Consider the following 13,965-nt stretch of genomic DNA (forward strand, 5'->3'; position numbering starts at 1 on the left):
CTAAGGAGCTGATCTCACAAAACAAATTCCCAGGAGTCTAAAGTGACTGCGTTGTCTTAATATTTCTTAGTTAAATCTTTAGTGCTTAAATAAAGGTTGAAAAGGTTATAAAAGAGGGAAAAGAACAAAATAAACAAATAATACCCCCAGGAGTCATAATATTTTATTACCCTTTAAGATGCAATAAGGTGCAAAAAACAATAAGTATAATGTCAATGCTAAAAAAAAATGATGAAGCAAATTTAATGCACCATTATCTCATGACATCCTTAAACATCTACACGATGTGACCTGTTTTTACAAGAGGCCATAAAGTGTGTTTGTGTAAATCATAAGCTCAAGTTTCATGTTTAACATGTAGCTCACAAACTCACTAATATAGTACATTTAACAGAATGAAGACTTTTCTCTTAGATCAGCACTCTTCCTTTCAACTAAGCTCCCGCCTGCAGCAACTCTTATTTAATTACTGTATACATCAAGGCATGTTGCGTCTTGGTGGTGAACGTTTTGTAGTGAGTTTGTGTGTCTGTGTGTGCATAGCATAGAGCTTATAAATTTTTACAGATTTGTTTTCACTGTAACCAAGGATTGACTTTAAATATGCCAGACTTCCACCTAATATCTCTTCAAATCCCTGTGAAAATTATGACTCAATCATTGCTTGAGGTAATGACTGTTTACACTCTGTTTTACAGCGTGGTGTTTTAATGATCAATCTGTTCAGCGGGAGTGTCAACGCCCAGACTCGCATCCCTTGCCCCAGGTCTTTTCACTAATTTTCTGCAGCGAAGAGCGGATACGGGTCTTTTCAGAGTTCTTGGCCTGAAAAGGTAGAAGCAGATATGTTTATGTAAAAGTTCTACTAAAGGTGGAGGCCAACAGTGAGAGGTTACGTGGATTGAGGGTGCTCTGGCAAACATGTTTGCTCACATCCTCCCACACACACAAGTGCCAAACATCAAATCATCCAATTTTCATCATCTCAGAAGGAAACATACAGACATATGCACATTTTCTTGGCTATAACACACAGGCAGATTTATGAGTATAAGAATTTCCAGTTTGCCATATACTCTGTTGCTGCAGAAAATCATATAAAAAGCAGAACAGAAGCAGAAAAAAACATATTCCAGAAAACAATAGGGACCATATTAAACAGGTTCTTTATAATGTGTTCAAATGTACACATTAATACATGAAGGCTGTTCCAGTTTCCTTGTCTGGAGGCACTGTTATGAGAAATGTGATCTGAGGAGCCAACACACTTAACTGTGAAGTTCTTTAGTGGCTCAAGTCCCCTTTAATAAAGAAAAATCCCCTCACTTGCCACAGCTGTCTGCATAAACATGTTGTGAGCCCATAAACCCCCTCACACACATACACACACACCCACAGGGACAATTACCTGCTGTCAAACTAGAGAGCAGTCATTTAAGGAAAATCAAACCAAACAAAAGGCAGCCAGTTCTCATCTTGGATTACAAATCAGAGGAGCCAGAGCTCTACTGCAACAAAACACAATGCCACTCTGTCTATGCCCTGACAGATGAGGAAACGAGAAAACGTTAGTGGGAGGAAAGACTTTAAAATCAAAGAAAGTGTTACGCACATCTGACTTACACATTCTGTACTATAGTACTCTAAGTTCTAAAGAGCAAACAAAGCTGATGAAAGTGTAACGATTGTGTGCAGTGAAGTCATAGTGGCCAGGGTCAGAATCACAGTTTAGATTTGAGCCATTAATGGAGTATTTACATAAAGGTGTCAAATGTTTTAGTGAAGTGTGTGTTTCAATTGAGGGACAGACCCTTAATTTAATAATTTGTAGGAGCCCTTTGTAGGAGCCCCTCTGGCAGGGATCATGGTTTTGAGTCTTGTTTGGTAAGTTTCTACAAGCCTCGGATGCCCTGGGGAGTTTTCCGATTCTGCCACACAGATCCTATTAAACTTTGCTGAATTGAATGGGGAGCATCTGTAAGAAGCCATCTTCAGGTTTCCTCCCAGATGTTCTGTACTGTCTGTGCTTTAAAGGGCAGTCAAAGAACTGTCCTAAATCCATTCCTGGGTTGAACATTTTGGGAAAAAGCTAATCTATTGCATCAGTCTCTGTGCACTCTGAAACAGGGCTTTTGGCTGTCGTCTATTACTGTTGAGAAGCCCCCTCAGGTATGATGCTGCCACCTCCATGCTTCGTTATAGGATAAGCAGCACCTGTTGTTTCTTAGACATGGCACGTGAAGTTCAGCCCAAGTAGTTCGACTTATACAAGGGTTTTATTCAAAAAGCGTCCATATAATCTTTCTAAACTAAAGGCCTAATTAATAAAGTGCTGCAGAGATGGCCATCTTCTCAGCAGCTTTGCTCAGCTTTTGCAGAAAATATGAAGTCCTCTTATAGAGACATGACAAGAGATGAGATGATATGACATGACAGAGTAACTTTGTGTCCATTCACTTCAAATTGCCATATGTGGAATCTTAAAACTGAACAACTTCATAATTTAAGAAAAAAAGTACATTTAAAAAGAAGTTTTTTATTTTTTTCAAAAAGAAATTACTAATTAGGTCAACTTGATTCTAATTGTCAGCTCTGGACAGACAAAAGATGTTCACTGTGAGGGTGTTTGGTAGTTTCTGTACTTTTGTTTCATTCAGGAGCTTCATCATTTAGGCAGCTGTACACCCCGAGTGTAAACACGATTCATTAATCAGTTATTCATAGCAGTCCCACTGCCTCAAGGCAACCTTTGTTGGCAAACACTGTTTTGTAAACCTCTGAATTTGCACTGCAAAGATCCAGTGTAAAATGGAGCCGTTATTAGAGCAGCAGCTATGCTTTTAATACACTCTAAAGAACCAATTAGCAGCATACTATTCTCAGGGTGCACAGAAGCAGGAAATTAAAGCATTTAAAATTTTCAGGGGAGCACGAGATGCAATTGTGGCTCTGTTTCTCACTCTCTGGTATTAACTTCAGAGGGAAGTGGGGGTTGAAAAATAATTTATAACACACTTTAGTTTAAAAAAGAAAAAGAAAGAAAAAAATCTGTTTTCCTTTTCAAGTTCACTTCCAAACATATTGCACACATACACCGCTGCAGGAGAAAAGGACAACATGTAAAATAACTCCTCATAGCTAAGAGCTGAGGCTCGTTTCATTTTTAATGTATTAAAAAACAGTCTTTGGTTTGCATTTAATGTTGATGTTGAAATGGAGAACAGGTCCTTTCTCTCATCCCCACCACTTGCTTCCTGTTCTGTTCGAGGAACCACACTTTCGTTATTTCTTTTATTTAGAGTGGCCTTGAGCAAAGGTTCTCTAGCCTTTCTAGAGGTCTTTCAAATCATTTATTTGGACACTGGCTGCTTTTTTGATGCTAATTTTCTTAGTTCGGTTTTTATATGTGACCATTTTCAGAGGGATGTTTTTTTCTGTGTTTGATGAACCACTTCAATCATTCAAACGTAAAATAGCACAAAACCACAGAGATGAACCAGATTTGTGTCAGCACATAACAGACAACTTAGCAAAGAGCCAAGTTTGTAGGGTTTGGTTGGGTACAGTATGGTGTGCTTTTGGAAGAAGTGGCATGACTAAAAAAATATGTACAGATGAATGGTGTCTGAAAGTTATGCCCTTAAGAAATAGTGGGGAAAAAGCAAAACTACTGGCACAGGACCTGAGAGATGCATCTGTCCCTTTAGCTGATACATGGTGAAGCCTCACCAAAAATGGCGTCTTGGTTGAACCTTGGATTCAGTAGAAGCAATGCAGATTCACGCTGTGGAACAGTGAACCACAAGTTTTCTGGAGAGATTGTGAGAGTTCGACTATCCACTTTATCCTTTTTACATATGTTTTGTGGACTTGGTGAAGTCTTATAATCAGGTTCCCCTGGGACACCTGTGGGGTGTACTGTGAATGTATGGGGTTCAAGAGTTGCTGCTACAGGCCGTCAGGCGGGAACTGTGTCTGGTCCTTGGCACAAAATCAAGCACATCTTCAGAGTATGTTGGACTCTGCCCTTTATGTCTTTTCCATCTACGTCCAAGCCCTCGACTATGGTCATGAAATATGTTTAATGACTAATAGAGTAAGGTCACGATCACTAGCAGCTGAATTAAGTTTCCTCCGTAGGGTGCTGGGCTCAGCCTTAGAGATAGAGTGAGGATCTTGGACAACCAGAGGGACCAAAAAAAGAGATAGTTGAGATGGTTCACCTCCATTTTGAGGTGTTTCAGGAATGCCCAACTGGGAGGAGACTCTATGAAACCCGTTAGAGAGAATGTATATATCTCATCTGGCTTGATCCCAGATGATCCCCCATGAGAAATTGATGTGGCTGGGGAGGACATGTAAAATATCCTGCTTAGGCTGGATGCAATACCATCAGGAAAGCGATTAAGTGGCAATAGATACATTTTGCAGCATGTATCTATTGCAACATAATCCTAAACACACTGTCAATGCAGTAAAAGCATACTTGGGTAGAAAAACACACAATGAAGCAGTATCAGTCGTGGACTGGTCTCGCCGGAGCCTGACCTCAACATTACTAAAAAAGTGTGGGATCATCTTGAACAGTGAACAGAACAAAAAGTAAAAGAAGAAGAGCTTTAAATTTCCTGCAGTTCTTAAGTATTTTAAAAAGCAAAAAAAAAAAACAACAACAACAAAACGTTTTGTTACACTTGCCACAAACCTACACAGTAAATGTGAAGAAAGTTCTAAAATTGGACGATTTCTGTTCAAGTAGGGATTTAGCTTTGCAGTTTGCTTTGTTAATTGCATGAAAGTGGAGCTTACAGAATCTGAAATTCTCTCTTATAAGGTAATACATGTGGATATTTACATATCATAGTTTGTTCATTCTTGCATAAAAATGACAAAATCACCATGCGTGCTTAAAACAAGTAGCCGCACACATTCTTGGAGGATTTGGATAGAAAAGTCATCAGTATCATCTGAAGACAATTTAAAATGATCCTCTCAGTATGCTGAGACCTTTCATCTGACAAACAGAACCAGTAGTGTATGCGTAGTCAATCAGAATCAAACATTTTATATTTATTTAAACACATGAGTTTTGAGTTTCGAAAGCTGAATTGGCACTTTTTGTCCTAGTGTCTCCTCAAAGTTATGATGTAATTACTGCAGTGCATGTCCCTGAGAAGACAAAAGAGGATAGAGGACCCTGTCCCCTATGACCTTGGTCCAGACTGCCTCCTTCTTTGCCATTCTTATCTGATTTTATTTAAGGCTGTCATTTATACGTGGGGTTTTTTTTCCCCACGTTTATGTATTTTTCTATGCTGTTTAGTATATTAACTCCTACTTATGCCATCGTTTGAGAGGTACAGCCCAACATCAAGCCTCCGCAGTATAAGGTAGGACTTACCATGTTTGTTTAATTTGTTGCTGTGTATTGCCATCTTGTGGGCTTCTATGGTACTGCTGGGAAGAATGTTTACAAGAACAAGACCATTTCATTGTCCTGGTTCTTCCCTAATATCTGGTAGCCTTTATTGAAGGTATCAGAGGTCATAACAGCAGAAAAAAAGCATGAACAACACATAAAAGAATGATTAAAATCATTTACATAATCATGAATTTGGCTACATTCTTCCTTTTTTGCTCTTTTGGCACTGCTCGTCTCCATTTCCCTAAAAAGATGTGTAAAATGTTTAATATCTTATCTTAAAGAGAAATATATAAGTCTGAAACAAAAGGAGTCAGATAGTAGAGAAGAAAGATGGTAAGATGGTCCAGAAAGTCAGACAGGCTGAGATAAAGACAATATGTAAGCGAAGGGAGGAGAAAGTAAAAGAGCTATGATCAGCTGACAGCACTGGTCAAACACCAACAAGACATCAGCAGATGTGATGCTATTTGAAGTAGCATGAGTGCTGTGGAAGACAGATAGCTTAGCGGACAAGCAATCCAGCCCCAGCATGGCTGATTTATGGGTAGGCTTACAGTAGAGTAGCCTTACTATCAGTCTGGAGTTCCTTGTTTCAGCACCACTCACACTGGTGTGCACAGTGAAGTTGACTCTGCCTGCAGGACACTCCAGACTCTGTTGAAAAAACTGAAAATCATACAATGGAAATAACATCCTGTTTTCTTGTTGCCCCATTGCTCTATTTTCTTTAATTAAAAAAAAATTATATTTACTACTGTTCTAGAAACTGACAGGGACTTTGACCCAATGTTGCCCTATTGTTTTTCTTACTCCCTAGCATACTGCATGCTCAACCCTGTGTTGGACGACCAAGGTTAGAGGCTAAGTTTAAGTAGTTTAGCTCTGAAAAAGGTGGAAGGTCTGCTGCCCTTTCACAGCTGCATTCCACAGCAAGTAAAAACACCTGCAGTGTACCTTTTGCAGCAGTAGTTCAACATAGCTTATACAGAACACAAAGCCCACCGAGGGAAGCAAAGGTTAAGCTATGCGTTTATTGTTCGCATTTGATATGTCAGTTTTATACTACTAATAGGAAAGACCTTTTCTTTATGAAATACTGTGCCTAATTTTAAACATCTATATTTTATACAGATGGAAGATTTGCATGAATTTTATGGCCACATAGAAACAACGGAAAGCCAATAAAACTGATTTGGGTAAAATGTTTCCACATTTTCATTTGAGACACTGTCAAGTAACGATTTAAGGATAATTCCATAGTCTCAACCTGACATGTTTCCCATTAGTGTGACTGTTGTTCCTCCTTGGGTCATGCAAACATTTTTTACTAGTTTTTCTCCCTGCAGCTTCCCAATATGAACACATACGATTTCTACATGAATCATTTTAAATGTTCACTTTTGAGTCTGATCCAAAACAAACACAGAAATTTGCCATCTGGAGCAGCTACAGAACCTACAGAAGAATTGTAATGGGACTTTAAAATTTACTGTGGTGCTTCAGTATGTTACCACATCCTCCCTGACTCAGAGAAGAGAGGACTAGGTGTATTTCCAGGCTTCTGTCTGCTCTGTTTTCTCCTGTCCCAAACTGCTTTTTTCTCTTGCTGTGAGGAGTTTCTCTCTGACAGGGTCAGGGGATGTGGTACTTCCCCAAGTCTCCTCACAGGTTTCCCATCATTTCCAGTCTGGACCAACTGCTGCTGCAGAGATAAACACACCACATGTGGTCAGATGTGACTGTCCTTCACATTCTCTTTCTTCTCCTTTTCTTCGTTCTTGCTCCTAATCTTTCAATTGTCTAATCAGCCTGCGTTGTGCTTCTGTCACACTGCATCTCAGCTCTCTTCTTTTGCGTTTCCTCCTTCTTCCAGGTCCTCCTCCCAATCCATCTCCACTTTCCTTCCTCACCTCCTCTTGTCCTCCTCTGTCAGCGAGCAGAAAGCATTAACTCTCGTTTTGCTTGGGTTCTGGAGAGAGGAGAGGATTAAATTTCCCACGAAGGGTAATTCTTATCTGGAAAGTGTCCAGACTGAAAGATGGTGCTGAGGATGTTTATATTAATCTCACCTACATCTGCCTACAGCTACCTCACTGTAGACACAGACAGGGAGTGCGTCTGTGGGAGGATTAGTTCACCCTGTCGTTAATCTCGCACACTCCCAAACAGAATTAGGTAGTAAGGTTTGACATAAAAAGCTTTTAGTCAAACTACACATATGGGAAAATACATCAAAACAATGTTTTAAGACATATGGTCCACTACAATTTACTGGCCACTCATGCAGAATCACTATAAAAAGATAAAGTATTAATCAAGTAAAAATGAGTATGAGAAACACAAAGTAGTCAATTTCATGAGATGGCCCTCAGTTGTAGTATGAGACTAAGTCTTGTGAGTTTAAGATTGGATGCATTACAAAAAAATACATATTTGCAGTATATCGTCCTATCCTGACATGAATCACATGTTGCAGTGCACTGGTATCCTGTCTACTGTTCTCATACTAATACCAGGTTTCACGTGCTAAAACATATTTAAGTGAAAACCAGTGTGTACAGACAACAGAACAGAAACAGAGATTCATAACTGCATGGATTAACAGATTTGCTTGTTTTAAACTAAGACCCTGAATATGTCGATTATACCCTCCATTAAAACAAAAAGCCTACTCTGTAAGGCAATATATTTGTTAAAAACCATGACTTAGGTAACATTTTGAGGTAAAGGTGCTTTTATTTCTTTAGGAAAAGTTTTTGAAGCACATTTCAAGTTCTCCAAGGGCCCTCTGGTGGCTATAGGACCCATAAACAAGTCAGGCTAACAGAGATGCACCCATGGCTTCACATCAGAACGGGCAAATAAAGGTGCCCAATGGACAGCTCTGCAAAACGCACCACTCGGGGAGGGGGGGGGGATTGTTTCTTTTCTTCTTCTTTTTTAATCTAAGACATTGAATTATTAATTATGCTGTGATGCTTATCACCACTAAAGAGGAGTAAAAATGTCTGGAAATCATGTCTTAATTTAAGTAATCAGCTGCAGTCATAAAGATTTAAAATACTATCTGGAATGTGTAAATGAATGCGTAATAACACATTCAATGAATATGGGAAAACTATATTGCTGACATGCTGTAGTACTTAGTAATTTTCTCAGACTGTTCACCATCTGTTTTGTAAATAAACTCAAAGATAATTCAACAAGAAATGATCATTTCTGTTTTTGGCTTTCTTTCTTTTTTTTCTTTTTTTTAACTAAAATCTTGGCTATGGTCATTTTTTAAAAATGTATGTTGTTACACCGTGCTTTCACTGATCTGGACCACTTCAGATTAAATTAGGATATATGTGGCCCTGTCACAGTCCACTAGTCCTCCTCTGCCAACTTGCCCTCTATCTTTCTCTCCTGTCTGTGTGTGGGTGTGTGTTCACTCTGGCTTCTTTGCTTCTCGACCAGCACACCTGGAAGCAATCTGGTGATAACTCACCTGTGCGCAAGCCTGTGATTACTCATCTCCTACTTACGGCTGAAGATTGCTTTCAGCTAATGCCTGATTGTTGCATCAGCAGTGGAAGTGTAGCTCAAGCTTGCTTTGGACCCACCTGATTCTCCTTGCGTGCAGATGCTTCCTGCTTGCTTTCATTCTGTAGTGCAAAACTTGTGGAGAAAAAGGAACCTGAAAAAAAACAAATCTGGAAGTTATCTACCTGCTCCCTTTGTTTACACCACATGAAAGAAAGACAAAGCAGTTCTCAGTTTCTGCTTTATTGACTGTTCTGACTTGCATATTTACAATAAGCCTACTACAATTTTACCCTGGAGACCTGCATTTGAGTACAGATCTGGTTTGTTTTTTGACAGGTACAGAAACTTTATATTTTTGTTTCCACACTCTTGATTACACAAAACAGCTTAACTGAGGTCTCTGTTGAGTCTATTAGCTGGATCTCCATATGTAACTTGTCTTTACATTTGCTTTTGCACATGAATACACTGAGAGCCACTGAAAATCAAATTCCTTTGATAAGTACATCCATGTGGAGGCAATAATGTTCACTTCACTAGTGGCATTGTAAAGCGCGTTGGGTGCCTTGAAAAGCGCTATATAAATCCAATCCATTATTAGGGCGATCGTGGCTCAAAGAGTTGGCAGTTCGTCTTGTAACCGGAAGGTTGCCGGGTCGAGCCCCGGCTCGGACAATCTCGGTCGTTGTGTCCTTGGGCAAGACACTTCACCTACTGGTGATGGCCAGAGGGGCCGATGGCGCGATGTGGCAGCCTCACTTCTGTCAGTCTGCCCCAGGGCAGCTGTGGTTACAACTGTAGCTGCCTCCACCAGTGTGTGAATGTGAGAGTGAATGAATAGTGGAATTGTACTTGAAAAGTGCTATATAAATGCAATCCATTATTATTATTACTTGCAGTTCAGATTTTAATTCATTTTAGTTCATTCTTCAGGCAATGAACACACAAACTTTTCATTAACATGGACAAATCATATTAGCATAGAAACGTTTTCAACAACAAAAAAAGAGGCAGATACTTGCAGCCATTGGTTATAGCCATAGGTTAAACAGGTCATAAAGGACGTTTGGGGGTCATTTTAAAAGTATATGTTTAAAGAAAAATGAATATTAACCTGTGCAGAGGATAATATATATGTTGATCATAAATGTCACCATTATTATTACAATTGTTATAAAATATAAAAGAAATAATACATGGATGTTGTCAGTAAGCTGGTAGAGATATTCAGTCCAATTACTGTGGAGACAAAATCAATGGAAACTATGCTTGTTTGAGAGAAAATACCTTCACGTTGAATTGCTATAGGTCAAGCTGTTATTTGTATAGTGTCATTGACAGCTTAACCCGTGTGTTGTGAATTATTTTCAGCAGTGAAATTGAGCTTGTTTCCTTTTAATTAAGCAATGGATTGGTGCCAAAATTGCCACTAAACATGTTTGTCATGGATCAAAAACCACAAGAGTGCTAATTGATTATGGAGTCTCCATAGAGCAAATAACCTCCCCGAGGTTAGACTCATTTGAAACTTGGCCAGATAATAACTGTGCCTGTTTAGTAACCACAATGATTTTAGCATTAGTTGAATTGCTGAAATCAGTGTAGACATGTTCTTCACTTAATGAAGGAGGACAGAGTCAACACAATGTCACCCACTGGTTTGTGGACACCTGAATCTGACTGAGAGACTGATTATACTGTAGTGATGGCCTAAAAGATGCTCTGTCTTGTTCTCTCTAGGTAATAAAATAAACATACTGTAAACAGCAGACTCATTAGGAAAATGTTTATTAAGGTGACTGATCAAATGTGCAATTCAGCCATTTTCTCAAAGGTTTCTACAGCCTACAGTCTGATATGTTTTTGAAATTAAAGGAGTCATCCTATCCCAGTCATTACAAAACACACAGGTTTATAGTGCTTCCACAATTGCTTCACTTTTGAGACATTTTTTGTATTCAAAGTACTCTTTGAATAAAAAAAAAAATCTAATCTGCACACAAGCTGAAACAATCTTTCATCTCTGAGCTACATGTAGCAGTAGGAGTAGGAGTGCAGACGGATCTCCTGTGAATGTCCAACTTTCCAAATGAGTTCAGCTTTGCTTAGACACTACCACTTTAAGCAGGTCGTCTAGACAGAGTCACGATGACCTGCTGAAAATATGAAGAAAAATGTGAAGAAAATATGGCTACCTGTAAATCTGGAGCAATAACGTTTCCACAATGCAGGAAGAACATTGCTGGAGATTCAAATTTAAGGCAGACTCATTTACTCTGTTTACTTGGTACAAAAGAGAAAAGGTTAACCGCATGTCTCACCTCAATTCTAAGGCTATTTCTTCACTGGGAATAATTTTATATTTCAAATATTCTAATCATTCTTTCATTCGGGCAAGGTACCTTCTAATCTTTTGTCTACAGTTCAGCAGAGATCTTGTGTAAAAGTCCCTCTCAGTGCCAGTGCTGTTCTCTGTGTGTGTCTAGGCTCGCTGCCAGCCCGAATATGAAATATTGATAGATATGTGTCACCTTGGCGTTATTGATGACAGATGCTGAGTTATGAGACTGCAGCAGCATCAGTGTGTCATAACGCGAGCAAACAGCTTCAGAAAAAGAACCCTGATACACTGCTGTCCCCTGCCTTACGGGGAACATACTCACTGCCTACTTTATTATGTATAGCTGTTCAATTGCTTGTTAATCTAATCTCAACCAATCACATGGCAGAAAAATCTGTGCATTTAGTCATGTAGACATGGTTAAAATGACCCGCTGAAGTATCTGAAACATCAGAATGGGCAAGAAAAGTCTTTTAAGTGACTTTGAACATGTGCGCATGATTTCTTGTGTGGGATGGGTTGGTCCGAGTATTTCAGAAACTGCTGATCTACTGTGATTTTCACTCACAGCCATCTCTAGGACTTAAAGAGAATAGTCCAGAAAAGAGCAACTATCCACTGAGTATCAATGCCTTTCTGATGACAGATATCAGAGCGACGTGACCAGACAATTCTTCAAGACCCATAAAACCCCTCTTTACAACAAGGGTATGCAGAAAAGTATCTGCAAATGCACAACATATTAATCCTTGAAGCAGATGTGCTACAGCAGCAGAAGAAGATCACACCAGGTGACACTCCAGTCAACTTAAAACAGGAAATTGAGGCTGATTGTCACAGGATCACCAACAGTGATTTTTGAGTAGGTGCAGCACAGAAATCTGCAGCAACTATGTGATACTGTCATGTCAATATGGACCAAAATCTTAAAACCTTGCTGAATCTATAGTATTAAGAATTAGGGCAGTTCTGAAAGTAAAAGGGGATCTAACATATAACTGCTTTAAATTTCTCAACCCACTGTCCTCCTCCCTGATCCCAGTATTGAGCGCATTCTTTCTGACAATTTCTGTAATTTTCTGAAAACAGCGATAGAAATATAAAAATCCACTTACTGTACAGGAACTAAGCAAAGTTTCAGTATAGCTCTCGCTTTTATAGTCTTTACAGAGTGGGTTTTTTTTTTTTTTGCACAATAAAGTGCAGCTTTATGAAAGCCTCCCAGAGAAGACTGGCTGACAGTGTGTGCAGGTATTTCCAAATTTTAATCATCATTGCATCTTACCCTTTTCCCACCACTTCTGGTTCTTCATTCTTCCATTCGAACATTTTTTTTCCCTAGAGTCTCAGGCAGGCAAATTTTGCACAAACTGAAAAGTGGATTCAACCACTCACTCAAATGAAATGTTCTCATTTGGTGCATAAGCCTTAAAAATGATTTTCTAGATATCAGCTTGAAGGCCCATTGTATGTGTCCATTGACATTTCTCATGCAAATACCTTATCTACAATGTTGCTTGGCACATAGGTATAAAAAAAAAAAATCACTTTTCTACACTCTGGGAAAGTCTTCCCCTTGCATAGATAAAAAAATGTAATACAAAGAGTCAAAACTGACCTTGCTTGCCATTGTAGGATTCTCTTTAATGTTTCTATTGGAAAATACTTTCTGAGCCAGAGGGGATTTTTGATACAATACTGCAGGCGGTCAGAATACAAATGCATTTATACATGAGGCCTTATGGGTATACCGGGACTTTGAGATGAATGCTGTTAGCACATGGTTTATTTAACTTTAGTTATTTTTAGAGTAAAGGATGTAACAGGAACAAATGCAACATACCACAGCATATATACCCTAGACAAACTCGCAGAAAATCAGATGAGAGGTTATTCCTTGAAACCTATTTCAGCTTGACCCAAAGGAAGATCTGCAAGAGGGCCTTGTGCAGTTTTCACTGGATGCTCACTCTTACTACTAAACTGTCCTGAAACCAACTCACAGAGCACCCCAGTTGCCTGGCAATGCAGAAATATATCAATGATGTTTTATTATTTCTGGTGAGCATGACACCTGGTATCTACAGCAGTTGTGGACACTGCTTTTAACCAAGAGGTCACATAATGAACTGAGATGTGAAAAGATCAGAGCTACACATTTCTATGACACTCTGCAATGAAAACAGTCTCGTGCAAAGTGACAACGCACTTTACCACACCACAAAAACTGCTCAGAAACAGGATGAGGAGGAAATTGCAGACATTCACCCCAAATCCAAACCCAAAGAGACAAGGATACAAGCCCAGTCCACAGAGGCCTTACTCCGTAACCTACAGGAACCAAAGAAATCCATTTTATCATCCCAATGCCAGACTTCACGGGAAACTGGATCAGAGATGTTTGGGTAGCATGAGGGTACCTACACAATATTATGGCAGTTTTGTTGATGTGGTGTAGATTATATATGGATGACAACCACCTGTGGGAACAGCTGTATAAATTCTCCTGTAGTTGGCTGCCTGCAGACTAAACACATCATAGCAGCATTTTATCTACAGTCAGGCTTTCGCTCACATATCAAACCAGATAGCAGCAAGGGAGACGGCAGGCAGATGTCTTGCTGTATTATAGCAGGAGGTGTGATAGAGATATAGATGTGGGAATGTTGTG

Source organism: Perissodus microlepis, chromosome 1 (assembly GCF_051167445.1).
Source record: "Perissodus microlepis isolate ML-2025 ecotype Zambia chromosome 1, ASM5116744v1, whole genome shotgun sequence".
Lineage (NCBI taxonomy): Eukaryota > Metazoa > Chordata > Actinopteri > Cichliformes > Cichlidae > Perissodus > Perissodus microlepis.